We start from the raw sequence: 14,292 nt of genomic DNA, 5'->3' as shown, positions 1-14,292 counted from the left end.
ACACCATCTTGTCTTATTTAGTTACAATAAAATGATAAATGATTTTCCTTTGAACCTAAATCTAAGTGAAATTTTTGAGGTGAAACTTTTGTCCAACGAAAAATGAATATTCAGCAACACTGAAAATTTTGTGAATTCATGTTGGTTTTGCCAAATTGTTGATGTTAAAAGAAAAAAAATAATGTTTTATGTCAATCCTTTTTGATTCAAAACAACTCTGTTTTTGAAATGTTCTTCAAATTTTATTTATTTTTTTAACTTTAAAAAAAACTTCTGGAAATCTAAACAAAACATTTAATTTTTGGTCAAACTTAAATGGTTCGTTCAACCCCAAATGACTATTTAGTATTTTTGATTAGCCAAAAAAGTTAATTTTCGGGTCACCCCAAAACGTGTTTTTTCCAGAATTGCCAGTGACCTGAAAAATCTGTTATTCGCACATCTCTAAATGTAAGTGCTTCAGGAATGGGTCATTCTAGGGCCTTGATCTTGGTATTATAATAAAAATAATATCAGGTATCATATACAATATAATGCCATAATTTGTGTCAACATAGCACATACGCTAGCCAGATCCATAGCATAGAATGCATTTAGCTGTGGGTTACCATTTAAAGCATAACACATTAATACCCAGAATGTGACAGGAGGCCTTTATAGAAGCTGTTTAGTTTTTAAATATGAAGACATTGCATAAAAGCTTCTCTTCCTCCCAGTGTGGAACATAGCAATAAATAATCTGGTGAAGGCAGAAGAAAGCTTCAGAGCAGGGTGTACAATCCAGTCAGTTCTCTGCTGTACAGCACTGGTGGAGTAGGATGGGTGTTTTCTTGGTCAACGAGGGCAGCAAGCTTTTCATACAGATGTTAGTATAAAAGTGACTGTTTATTGCCCATGGCATAAAAAAGCGGCTGTGGGAATGATACATGGTGGTCAGGAGCACAGCAAGGTCAGCTCGTATTTCAGCGCTTCACACAGGAACTGTTGTCTGGATCAGCCATTCTCCAGCTTTTCACTCCGCAGTCTACTTTGTCACTGAAAGAACCTCTGTAGCATCCTTTTTTCTTTCCAGACTCCCATAGCGTTTGGTGTGCAAAATTCTTTCATTTTGTGGACTGCTAGGAAGAGTGCTGAGGACTGCAGGGCTCCAGAGGACACAGTTAAAGAACCAAAGGAGTGAACAGAGCTCAACACAGAACATGTTACTCACATGTCATTTTGGAATCATAGATGTCCATCTCTCCTTTTGGCAATGCCTGTATCTGTCCTCTGAACCCCAGCATGTGGTTGTCCTAGTAGTCATATTATTATTAGTGGAACGATGACTTTCCTCTTCTGCAAGGAGTCCGTTAAACTTGGCATTAATTACATCACCAGTAATTTCCTCAACCTACATCCTGCCACCAAACCACCTATACAAACATCTCCCTCTACACCAGGAACTGTCTTTGCCCCTCAACCAGGCTTTCCAGAAGAGAAGCCAACAGATTTTCCTTCCAACGTCAAAGGTATAAAATGCCTGCGATGCTACAGATAAGATTAGAGTATTGGCAAAGCCACCCGAGAGCAGTTTGCATGCCTAGCCTATACCTGAATCCACACTTCGCTGGTGCCAGCTGATTCACACCTTCACGATCCATAAATTTCACTTAACACCTCTAATTTATATTTATTTGGGTATTCCTCTTGCTAGATCTGAAAATAAAAATAAAAGTCAGCTGTGTTTCGCAAGACTGCAAGAAAGGCCACCTAGCTATTTTGGCAGACTTCCTCATGCTCTTGGCTGAACTTTGAGGTCACTGTTAATAGGATAGCACTGTTTATTATCTCATAAAGATCATTATAAATAGATGTTGTTAAAGATAACGACACACTGTAAATAAAGGCGCCATATGAAATCACAATATTTAACTAGCTGCTGTTGAAACATTTTTTCACTAGAAAGGATTCTAACAGCAAATACTTTACTGAATCCAAGCCATGCATGGGTCTCTGGAACAGACTTCTTATAATAATACTTTGATTTATATTTTAAATAGTCCTTTACACACACACACATTATATATATATATATATATATATATATATATATAAATAAATGAGTGATCTCAAAGTGCTTTACAAACATTAATTTTAAAGCCCCACAGCAACCTTGTAACCCAGGCAATCTGTTTATCAGATTGGGGGGAAACTGAGGCAGAGAGACACTGGGTGACTCCTTTTGAGTTCCATTGCATGTCAGTGGAGCAGCCCAGAATACAGCCCAAGGGACATCTGCTATAAATAGTCTTCGCTAACGGAGCTATGACAATTTGCATTTGCCGCCAAGAAAAGTTCAGTATCTGATTTGAACCACAAGGTAATGCTCCTCTTGAAGTGACTGTGTGCCTTGTGTTGTGAGAATGACAGTACACTAAGAAGGAGCATGTTTCCCAGACATACGTGGTAATGATGGGGATCATAAAAGAGTCTTGAATAAACAGCACCTCTCGTCAGTTCCAGTGTGGAGTCAGATTCAGAACGGTCAGTCTGGAGATTAACGTTCCTTAAGGAGGAAAGGAAACCAAATTTCACTGGTGTTTTGGTCATTGTGTTTTCTCAGGAAAATAAGAATTTACCAACAAAGTGGAAAATGTACAAAAACTGACTAGTCCATTTACCTCTAAAACGTCAGACTTCATCACATTCCTCACACACCAAGCTCCCTGTTCCTAGCGGAAACGCTAAATTACTTGCAAATTGCCCCTTCCCAGATTCTGACTGTACCCCATGGGTACAGTTGTTGGTCCACTATATTAGAGCTATTAAAACGGCACAGTGGTTTTTAGTCACAAGCAGCCCTTTGCTTGGCAAACTACATGAACTAAGCTATTTAACAACTGCAGGGAGGCCCAGGGACTGAAACTCAGAGGATTCATGCTGCTTAAATAGTCTGATTCACAAAGAGCGGACAATCACTTCTGGGAAGCTGGTAGCTGAGAAAAGGTTCAGAACGTCAAGGGGTGAGGGAGGGGAAGCTCTACGTGTTAACTCTTTCAGGGATGATCTTTAGAGAATATTTTAGAAATGCCTCTCTTTTTAGATTCAAGATGTCACGGTAAAGCTTCCATTGTCTTATATGGAAACAGGAATTCACCTACTTACTTCAGTAAAGCCAGGATTTCACTCCATATATATAATATGACATGTGGCACAATACTGCTCATAATAAAATACATTGGGTTACACTCAAAGCCCAAACTGCAAGAATCACTATAGTAGAAGTGTGGGGCAATAGCATTGTAAGAACTTATTTTTGTATATATGATGAAAACCTCTCTCATTCAAGAATAGACAGCATCAAGCTCCCATTGCCTAAGTAACACACCAATACCCCCTGAAAATTGTTGTGTGACAATATGAAACCCAATTTCTGTTTTGTATTTTTGTAACTATGGCCTAATATCAGTCCTGCCCTGTCGGTTGTTTTATCGCCGGTATTTACACTAGTCATTCCATGTGTTACAGTGTTGTTAGGATTGGAGTTAGGACTTTTGAGTTTTAATTCTGACTTACCGGGTGACCTTAGATAAATTGTTTAGCCTCGCTGCGTCTTTGTTTACTCATCAGTAAAATGGGCTAATAAATATTAGCCCCTTTGCAGTGCTTGTGTGGGGGAAAAACTAATCAATAGGCCAAATTCATCAAGGGTACAAGTCAATGTAATTCCATTATACTGATAAATCACAAATTTATGTCTCTGCTCCTGCTCCCTGTGGAATCTCACGCCTCAGTGTGGCTGTTTGACATCTTTATGGAGCTCTTGCTATGGGCTCAGATGTAATGCGGCAAATAATTGAGCTTTTTATCTTTCCTTCCAAATATTTCCCTGTCTCCCCTTCCGCTGTCATTGTTGGCAGTATCTCCTTATTAGTCGGTAAAGTGCCCTGCACATACATGCTGCTATAATAATAAAAAATAAATAAATGCAAGAGGTGTCAGCAAGATAATTCCAGTCTATTCCAACCTGTTAGTACCCCTCTGCCTCCCCCAACTAATCAGGACTAGGTTGCCATAGCCTTATCACAGTGACTAATACCTCATCAAGGAGTAATCCCACTGACATCAATGGGTTAGAACTCAGTGTAAGTAAAGGTTCCTGTGTGGACAACAAAGCTATCCCAACATTCCTAAGAACTGACCATTTGCAATGTGTACGGGCATCTTCTCCTGGGTCAAACTCACCTGTCTCTGCTTATTGGAATGCCACCATAAACATCATTCCCATACATCTCCAAAGCCGTTCATCAAGATCCTTTGGAAGAATAACGTGCTCCAAAATAATTTAGATATCAGCTCGAAGAAGTTCCTATACCAGTTTCTGCATAGATCAAAAACACAGGCATCCACCGCTCGTATTCTTTGAACTGCTCTCCCCTGTCAAGTCAGTATTGAGAATCAGGATGGGGAAATAATTATACAGGATGAAGGATCTTACTTAACAGACCCTAGAGGAAGCCCAAGTCGGGCAGAAGCAGCAGTATGATAAGTCAGCCAGGGCAAAAGGTCTGATTGCTATTTCCCCTCCTGAGACTGTGAACAGTTGTCTCAGAAGCAAGAACCATTTCATGTCCTGAGATAGCCCGTGGCCTTTAACTATGAAATACCCGCCCTGCCAAGAAGAGGCAGATGTTTCATGTAAATCTGTCATAGGACATAAATGTCCAGAAGGTCAGCTGACTGGCTGGATCAGATGTGCTGATAGGGATGGGGAGATGGAGGAAACTGCCTTTCCCCTAGAGAAGTATCAGGAAGGATTTTTCATTAGTGCTTCAGATCCAGGAAATGCAGAACCTTAGAGCTATTAATACAAATGGCCTCTCAAAGGCTTCATGGAAGCTCAAGAAGACCTGGCCTCAAGGAATGAGAGACTGACAAGTGGCTTTAAAGCCTTAGAGGCTGTTTCATCCATGAATGAATTCGTAACAAAGTTCTACATGTTCCCTCCTACAAGAAATGATATACCGATCTGCTGTTGTTACACTGATTTATGGCCAGCATCTAGATTCACCCACCGGAGAGCTAGGTGAAAGACGGAGAAGACGGAATTTGGTCTGGGTAAAGTCTAGAACGATGCTTACAATGTATATCAAGAGGCAGGCTACCATGATACTGTTGTGTATATAAGGTGAACATCGATGGTGTTAGGGTCTCCAAAGGAAGTTGAGAAACCCGGGAGGGTGATTGTGATGCAGCTCCTTGAGGTAGGTACAGAAACAATGAGGTGAGAAACAATGGAGGGGTCCCCAGGATTTTTGCAATGGCACCTAAGTCCTGCTTGTAGCATGGGGCTGAAGGAAGGTTGGTTCGGTGCTTAGGGCCCACTTGGTCACAAACAGCGACTCAGCCTAGGACTCAGAAACCTGAGTCCAATTCCCTGCTCTGTCACAGACTTGGGTGATCTTGGGCTGGTCATTTAGCCTCTCCATGCCTCAGTTCCCCAACTATACAAGGGGAATAATAGCACTGCCCTACCTCACAGGGCTTTTCTGAGGATAAATACATTAAATGGTGTGAGCTGGTCAGATACTAGGGTAAGACGGTACAATATATAAGTACAATACATAGATATAAGTCTTTTGTCATCCTTATAAGACTTTTGAAACAGATTCCTTTTGTGAGTGTGATGGGAATTTTTGAACATAGGCAAAAGAATGGAGGAGACAGTCATTTTTGTTACAGATTTTTGCTTGAATTTTGGCTGCAAGTTGCACTAATGGATATAATGTAAAAGACACAGCCAGAGAGAGTGCAGGGAAAAAGTTCCCCACGCCCAACAAGGGTTCCCCTAAAAGCAATAGAGAAGCTGCTCCACAGGTCCTCTGGAAGGGAGACAAATTCCAGAATGCAGACATTTAGCAGTCAGTGTGTGTGTGCCCCGATACAGACTTGTGTACCTTCATTCAGCACACATTACTCCTCTTCCTGAGAGGAATAAACGGTATAGAGTACAAGCGGAGTGCAAACACTTAATGCTGATTTTTTGCAGCATTTATGCATACCTATTTTCTAGCCAAAACTAAAAGGTTCCAGAATATTGAGTCTTTTATCTTTAGCAATTGCATTCACTCACAGGGAACTTCAGCATACTGGAATTTTTTTCAAGTTCAGTTCTTTATTGTACAACCTCTACTTCACTCTTATTTCTTCTCCTTATCTTAGCTTTTACTGTTAAATATATTATGTACCGAAACAACAAATAATAAGCCCTGTCTCTGCCACAGTTTCCCAATCTGTAAAATGGGGAATAATATTCACCCACAACACACATTAATTTCACACCACTGTGAAAATGTAAAACACTCGGTAAATGTTACATGTTATTATGGGAACATAATACTGTAATAACAGAGGGCAAACAATAAAGACAAGTGCAAAGTACTACACTCAGGAAGAAAAACACGAATGCATAACTACAAAGTAGGGAATAACTGGCCAGGTGGTATTGCTACTGAAAAGGATCTGGGGGTTATAGTGGTTCACAAATTGAACATGAGCCAACAATGTGATGTAATTGCAGAAAAAGCCTAATATTCTGGGGTGTATTAACAGGGGTGTCGGATGGAAGAGGGGGACAGTAATTGTTCCGCTCCATTTTGCACTGGTGAGGCCTCAGCTGGAGTACTGTTCAGTTTTGGGCACCACACTTTAAGAAAGATGTGGACAAATTGGAGAGAGTCCACAGGAGAGCAACAAGTGTGACATGAGGTTTAGAAAACCTGACCTATGAGAAAAGGTTAAAAAATGGGCATGTTTAGTCTGGAGAAAAGAAGATTGAGGGGGGGAACTGATAATAGTCTTCAAATATGTTAAAGACACTGTTATATAAAGTAATATTTTTTTCTCCATGTCTTCTGAAGGTAGGACTAGAAGTAATGGGCTTAATCTGCAACAAGAGAAGTTTAGGTTAGATATTAGGAAAAACTACCTAACTATAAGAATAGTTAAGTACTTAAATAGTTTAGCAAGGGAAGCTATGGAATCCCTGTCACTGGAGATTGTAAAGAATGAGGTAGACAAACACCTGTCAAGGATGATCTAGGTATACATGGCTGTACCTCAGTTCAGGGGGCTGAACTAGATGACCTCTTGAGGTCCCTTCCAGCCCTACATTTCTGTGATTCTGTAAACCTACGTAATTTATGTGCTGACACAAGTAACATCCCAATATATCCTCAAGTTCTTTTAGTTACGTTCTGGTCTGCTAAAAAAAAGGCAACGTCATTTTAGCCATTCCCCGGGCTCTGGTATTCACATTATTTAAAAATAGCAGAAGAAAATTTGCTTAAAATAATGAAAACAGAGCATAGTATTTTCAGGCTACATGCCTCTGAAAAGCAAGCACTTACGCCAGATATTACCAAAAGGAAGATAGAAAGAAAAACTGAATGCTACCCTATTGCTTTTAACAATGCCAGTGGAACATAGATGTTTACTGGCTTTGTTGGGCAAAGTTCCATTTTTCCATTACATGCAGGCAGTTATTCTAGCTTCTGCTATCAGCAATTAACAATTCTGCTCCAGTCACCAATATCTCAAAGTTTGGAACTATTGTGAAACTTCACAATATAAGCCCAATTTTATCATTCATCATGCACATATTCCCTGAGGAAATAGGGAAATGTGATCTAAAATAGTGCATATACATATGTGCAGGTCTGTGTGCTGATATAAGGTGCCTGGTACTTACCTAGACCTTATAATACCTGGATGTCTCTCAGGATCCAGTCACCCCAAGGGGAAAACAGTGGGTCTGAACCCCAAAGATTTGTACACAATCAGTTGGCCACTGAGCCAACTAATTGTGTACAAAGATACTGTGTATTAAAATATGTTGTGTAAGCTCTTTTCTGAAAGCTTGTAATCATAAGCTTAATAATCATTATGAGATATGTATATAGGTTATGGTTATGAAGTTAAGTATCTGTGTATATAGAAAATTGTGTGGATAATCTTTGATGCAGCTTCACCTCCACCTCCTAGCAGGGAGATGAGCAGTCAGGCACGGAGGGGCTGCCTCCTCAAGAAGACGAGACTAGCTTCAAGCACCTGGCCTTATACAACCCAGGAACAGAAAAAAGATAGGTCATTAAGGTTAATGGAAAGACACTGAAACATCCCTTAGAATTTCTCTACCCTGACGAACCATGAGTCACCATGGCAGAAGCAAAAAAACAAAAAAGGAAAAAGCTCTTTTAAAAAGGAGGCTTGAAACTAAGGTCTTGATCCAGAAACTGAGGCCAGGTGAACCCTACACACTTACTTTGGTATAACCACATTGCTCATACAGCGACGTAGTTATATCAACCTTAAGCCCCCCCCACCCCATGTAGACAGCGCTATGTCAGTGAGAGAGCTTCTCCTGTCACCATAGCTATCGCCTCTCAGGGTGGAGGAGGAAGTAAGCTGACAGGAGAACTCTCTCCTGTTGGCTTAGAGGAGCTTCATGGAACTGCTTCAGGAGTGCAGCTGCTCCGATGCAGGATTTGTAGTGTAGACCTGCCCTGAGAGATAGTAGCTTGGTGGGTGCTGTCGGCAAAATGTTGCTATGGCAGAGGGCAAGCAGGGAAACTCTTCAAAGGCAACAGGTGACTTGTATTAGAACAGGGATTTTATCGAATATAGAAGTGTAAAGCCTGAGGTTGCACCTATATATTTATTTACTGTGTGACCGGTATAGATTTGCTCTCCCTTGCTATTTTATCTTTGAATCTGTGGTTTTTCTATTAATTATAAATTTGTTTGTTTTTACACGGAGCAGGTCTCCGCTGTGCCAAAATCAGCTAGTGTCTGGGGGCTGGTTTCACACCTTGGGGGGTGATGAACCAGAGGGGAAAGTCTGAGTGTCCGGTAGTTAAGAACTTGAGGTGTATGGAGCTGAGACACCGTGCAAAGAGTAACTAGGCTGGTGGAAGCCAGGCGGAAACCTTATGCTTGTTGGCCGGCTACCGGTGTCAGGGCTCTGAACCAAAGCTGCACAGCATAAGAGCACCCAAGTGGTGACAGAACCCCCTTACTAGTCTGAATGATCTCCAAAACATCACAGCAGGTCACAAATCAGTGTCAGAGGGTCATGACCAGCCTTCCTTTGCCTTATTACCAAATGAGGGGGGTTGGGGAATTAAAGGTAGATCCCAGCTAGATGGGAATAGGCTGTCCCAGTATGGAAAAGTTCAACAATCTTGTTGATACTTAAGAAGTATGTGCTATATTGCTTATCTCATACATGATAACATTCTGGGAAATATTGTCTCTTAAGTATGGTTCTTCTGCTACATGGGCAGTTCTGACACAATGGAATTAGTCTATATACTGTTTGCTCATCCCCACATTAAGGACTAGATCTCCAGTAGACATAAATCAGCACAGCTTGATTGGGTCTCAATGGCGCTAGGCTGATTTATACTGGCTGGTGAGTTGAGGAGGAATAATTTCTGCTGAACTTGGCTAAACTCAGGTGTTTGATTCGAAACTCATGCTGTCACCTCTCTGTAGGAAGCATATGCTCGGATGTATTCCTGGGATAACCCTCAATAAAACCCCATAGAGTTACCAGTATTATGTGGTGTTATCAGCCACTCATTGTCACCTCTGCACAAAAACAGCTGAAAAAATATTTATCGAGCAATAACATGCAGTGTCTTGGGGAGATGTTGAACATCATTATAATCAGTACTTCAATTACGTTCCACCCAGTACTGCCCTTTTATGTTTCTTTGTATGCTCTGGAGATGAGCGTGAGCTACCCAATATGACATAATTAGCCTATTATTGGATGCTTTTAAAATTTAACTTTAAAAGCTGATTTTTTGGATCTCTTTGGACATTAACACATACAGTTTGAGCTATCTAATCTATTTGCTCAATCACTGGGGTATCAGGATCCAGTATTAAGGATCACCATTTTGTATCACCAAGGCCTCATCTTTCTATAGGTGCAGGGTACACATTAATCAATAAGATATGCAAACCCATTCTTTAACAAAAATCATGCCATCTCCCAAAGAAATCTGAAAGAGACATCTTTTGCAGCCAGGCAGGCCTCATTCCTTCCATTTAAAATATTTCCTCCCTGTATGCATTTTCCCCTGAAAAATCCCCACTTCTTGAGAAATTGCTCAGTACCTGAGCAGCAGAGGTCAGAATTAAAGCTAGGAAGACCTGGGTTCAAGTCCCTGATGTGCTATGACCTGCCTGTGTAACCTTGGGCAAGTCACTTCATCTTTTTGGGATGGATTGACAAAAGTGCTTAGGTGCCTAAATCCTTCTCTCACTCCACAGTGGAGCAGGTCCAAGACTCATTTGGGCCAAAGATAAAGCATGACTCTACAGGCTGGTAGTTAGAGAATTCACTCAGGATCCAACCCCGCCATCCCCCCCCCACACACACACACACACTTCCATGACTTTTTATTTATTTAGCCGCAGTAGACCATCCTCAACAGAAGAGTCTGAGGAAGCCCCTCATCTGAATATCCCATAGCCAAGTGGTTAGAGCACACGCCTTAGAGCAAACTCAGGCTTTGTATTTAACAACATCTCCCTGTGATTTTCTAGGCACTGTGGCAAATTACCAGTACTATTATGATGGGTCCCATGCTTCCTCTTCTTGGGGGGGAGGGTTCAGGACACAGATTTCTGCCCCTGAACTACAGTATTTACTGTCCCACTAGTAACCCAGAGAAGGGTAGTGGAGCAGGAGGGACCTGGGCCCGCCCTCTACTCCGGGTCCCAGCCCAGGGGCCCTAGAGATAGTGGTAAACCACTTGAACTAGTGTTTCCTTCCCCTGGGCTACTTCCCTCTCCTGCTCTTCAGCTTGTGGGGTTTCCTGCCCTCTCCCTCTGCACAAGCCGGGCATTTCTTTACCTAGGGTCTTGCTCTTCTAGCCAGCCACAGCACTTCTCCAAACTCTCTTCTGCTCCAACTCCTTCCCCTGGCTGATTGAAACAGGGGGGTTTTATCAGGTGACTAGCTTCAGGTGCTCTAATTGGCTTCAGGTGCTTTTAATTAATCTATAGAAACCTTTCTTCCCTCTACAGGGAATAAGGCTTCTCCTCATCCTGGGACTTACATATCTCTCCTATATCACTCTCCTGCTGCCTTCTGGCCATGCTGTATCACAGCACCTATAAGTTAGGCTCTGTGACAGCCCCTAAGTTTGTGCACCCATCTGTAAAATGGGAGTAAACAGCACTTCCCTACCTCATGGGGGTGTTGTGAAGATAAATACAATAATCCTTGTGAGGAGCTCAGATACTGTGGTAATGGCTTTCGCTAGGGTTGAAATTAATTTCCATCCAGAACGCTAGGCTAGCAAGTTGGCACAAAAGAATTTTTCCCTAAAATCATCAGTGTGGCTTGATTTTTTTTTAATGCTTTTATCTGCACGCTGGAGCCTGATCTCAAGAAGTCCTCCTGAGAATCAACCATGTCTTCACTCCTCAGAAGGATTTGGTTTAGCCAGGGAAAGCATCAATTATATTGTTTCTATACAGCATAGTTATGACTCTCAGTTTGACACTCTTCCTCAAGTTTGACAAAGAAGTTTTGCTTCTTTTTAGCCTCATTTATATAATGAAAAGGAAGGGAAAGGTCTTTGAAAGACGTGTTTGCAGTTTAACTCTAAGGCCAAACCCCTGACCACATGCTGAGCTTATCCACATAGGCTGGGTGCTTTAGTAGGGCTCTGATTCTGCAAATACAAAAGTAAATAACTTAATGCACATGGGGTGAAATCCTGGCCCTCCTGATGTCAATAGGAGCTTCAATGAGGCCAGAATTTCACCCCTGGGTCCTGATCCAAAGCTCACTGAAATCAACTAAATGCTTTTCATTGACTTCAATGGTCTGTAGGTCAGTCCCATGAGTAGTTCCATGTAAAGGTGTTTGCAAGATCAGAGCCTAGATATGCAGGGAGATAAAAGGAACAAATCTTCTTCCACAGGCCATGGAGGGCGGGGGGGTGCATTCTTTCTGTGGAGGCTCCTAAGCGTTATCCTAAGAGCTGAAGTTGCTTATGTACTGTTCTTTCTTATGTCAGAAATATGAATGTATTGTGGTTTACAATACAGAAAGATGGCACTTTAGAGTTTCTTTGGCTAGATGGCATTCTTGTGGCATGCTGCTGAAATTTATCCAAAAAAATCTGAGCATCTCACATTTGTTTTCACACTGCAAAAAATATGGAAAACTTCAGGAAAAATACACTTAATATTTTTCCATTTTGGCCTGGCCTTATGCAAAATGTGTGATTGTACAGGCTTGTGCCAAAGGCTTGTTTTTGTTTTTATAAAGGAATATATTTCACTGTAGATATTATAGCAAAAAGAAAATATTTTTGGAAAAGAGGCATGCATTTGATTGCTGGGCATTTAGTCTCTTCTTTTCTTCAGTAACACATCTGCTCTCTCATGTCGATAAGTCACAATGGCTACCAAGTTTCTTTCTTTCTTTGAAGCTTTATGTTTTTCTTACCATTTTAGACTTTAAATGTCATCTTAAAATAAAAGGCTTCTAATGGCTTCTTATGCCATGGCACTATGATTGAAAGATGCTGCCTCTTAAGTACCAAAAGATATATCCAATCCATGTCTCTTGGGGGCTTGATTGACAAGGGCATTGTCAGCTTCCAATTGGCTCCAAACTGATGAGCACCTGAATTCACCTGCAATCAAGAAGCATGTATCACTGACTGACAGCTCCAGCCCCATTAGCAGAGGGTCATTAAAGAAGCAAACTGCTGGCTTGTGCTTGCCATGAACATGTTTCTCATGGTCCAACTAAAACAAATGTCCAAATTGACATTCCAAGCATAATAAAGAGGCTTCCATATCCGCTGCACTTACATTGCACAACACCCCTCAATAGGAGTGTTCAGCTAATGGAAAATTGAAATTGGTCAGGAAACAAAAGGGGGATAAAAGAAAAGATATTATCCGTTTTTTCAACAACCTCTTTGCTTTCAGATGTGAAGGGGAAAAGGGACATTGAAAGTTACAAGTAATTCTTAGAGGAATGCAAAGAGCAAACATTTTAAACTGACAACCTTTTGCAAGCTGATTAGAACCATTTGTGTGTGGTCACCAAAAAATTAGAGCTGCAGAAAATGGAACGGAGACAAACTCTGCTCTGTTCCGAGTCACGTAACAGATGCCAGTGCTCCTTCTGATTTTAGTACTTTTTTCTTGGCCAATCTGGGTGAAAGACTGATTAAAAATGGGGTTGGGAATATGCTGTTGAAAAGCCTCCCAGACTGTAATCCTAGTGCAAGGGGAAACTGAGACGAGCAGTAAATCATTCTTGGCTGCCTGGATCACTTATCGAATACAGCCAGTAAGGACACCCAGAGTCGCAGGACTATGAAATTGCATATCCAATCGCTTGTTCTTTGAAAGGGGCCTGTGCCTTATTTTCTGTGGGAAGAATAGGGCAGGAAACAAAGGAGCAGAGTCATATCAGGAGGCACAAAAAGGATTGTCAATAAACTGTTAAAACTCATAAACATGGATGGAAAGAGATTTATCTCCTCCAAAACCATTTTTGCTTCAGCGGTATCTTAGGTAAAACAAAATAAACCAAAGGCATTGAATTTCACTGGGAGAATGACTGTGTGGTCTGCTGTACAAGCCAGATTTTCCAACTATACATTTAAAAAGTGGTTTCTCAAGTGTGGGTAAAAAAAACACTTACCCAATTTCCGAGCAGTCTGTGAATCGTGAGGTCTGTAACAGACACAGCAAAACAGAAGGCTTAGTTACAACTAAAATTGAGATCTTCCTGGATGAGGGTTATAATCGCTGTGCAGCTGATATTATAAGTCTTTTACACTGACCTCTTGTCCTTTCAGGGGTGTATTTGATTGCACTGTATTTTCTCTTTTCATCGCCAAGGGCTTTGCAGAACATAAAATTCCATGCCCACGAATGCTGGTGAAACACTGAGAGGGAAGGCAGCCATGAACATTTTAAATTACTGTTGTGCCAGTTAATCAAAGGTGGTTCAAACTGGAAATATCTTGCTCATGGTAAATTTAGCATCTATTACATTGCACTAGTAAACCAAGCAGCTGCTGCGAGCACTAACTGCAGAGGGAGTCTTATACTTAAGAAAGTAATGAAGCTCTTTCAAATAAAAAGTAATCTAAGAATAGAAAATCTCTGCCAAGTATGGTAACACCTAGAAGATGTCTCTCTTATGCTCAGCAGCAAGGAATATTCCTTTATATGCTAAGTAAGTAGTAAAAATATAGACAC

General features: G+C 41.1%; 1 long non-coding RNA gene across 1 annotated transcript; it reads right to left on the bottom strand.

Moving 5' to 3' along the window:
• Positions 1-2,112: 2,112 nt before the first annotated feature.
• Positions 2,113-14,263, bottom strand: LOC125620786 (uncharacterized). The gene is made up of 4 exons (XR_007352319.2): positions 13,872-14,263; positions 13,730-13,761; positions 12,515-12,704; positions 2,113-2,545 (listed from the first exon to the last, which is right to left on the bottom strand). It is a non-coding gene; the product is annotated as an uncharacterized LOC125620786 (long non-coding RNA).
• Between the last annotated feature and the right edge of the window lie 29 nt (positions 14,264-14,292).

The sequence above is a fragment of the Caretta caretta genome, chromosome 12 (genome assembly GCF_965140235.1).
Source record: "Caretta caretta isolate rCarCar2 chromosome 12, rCarCar1.hap1, whole genome shotgun sequence".
In the NCBI taxonomy this organism is placed as follows: domain Eukaryota; kingdom Metazoa; phylum Chordata; order Testudines; family Cheloniidae; genus Caretta; species Caretta caretta.
The sequence above is the reverse complement of the archived record's forward strand: the minus strand, read 5'-3'. Positions and strand labels throughout refer to the sequence as shown.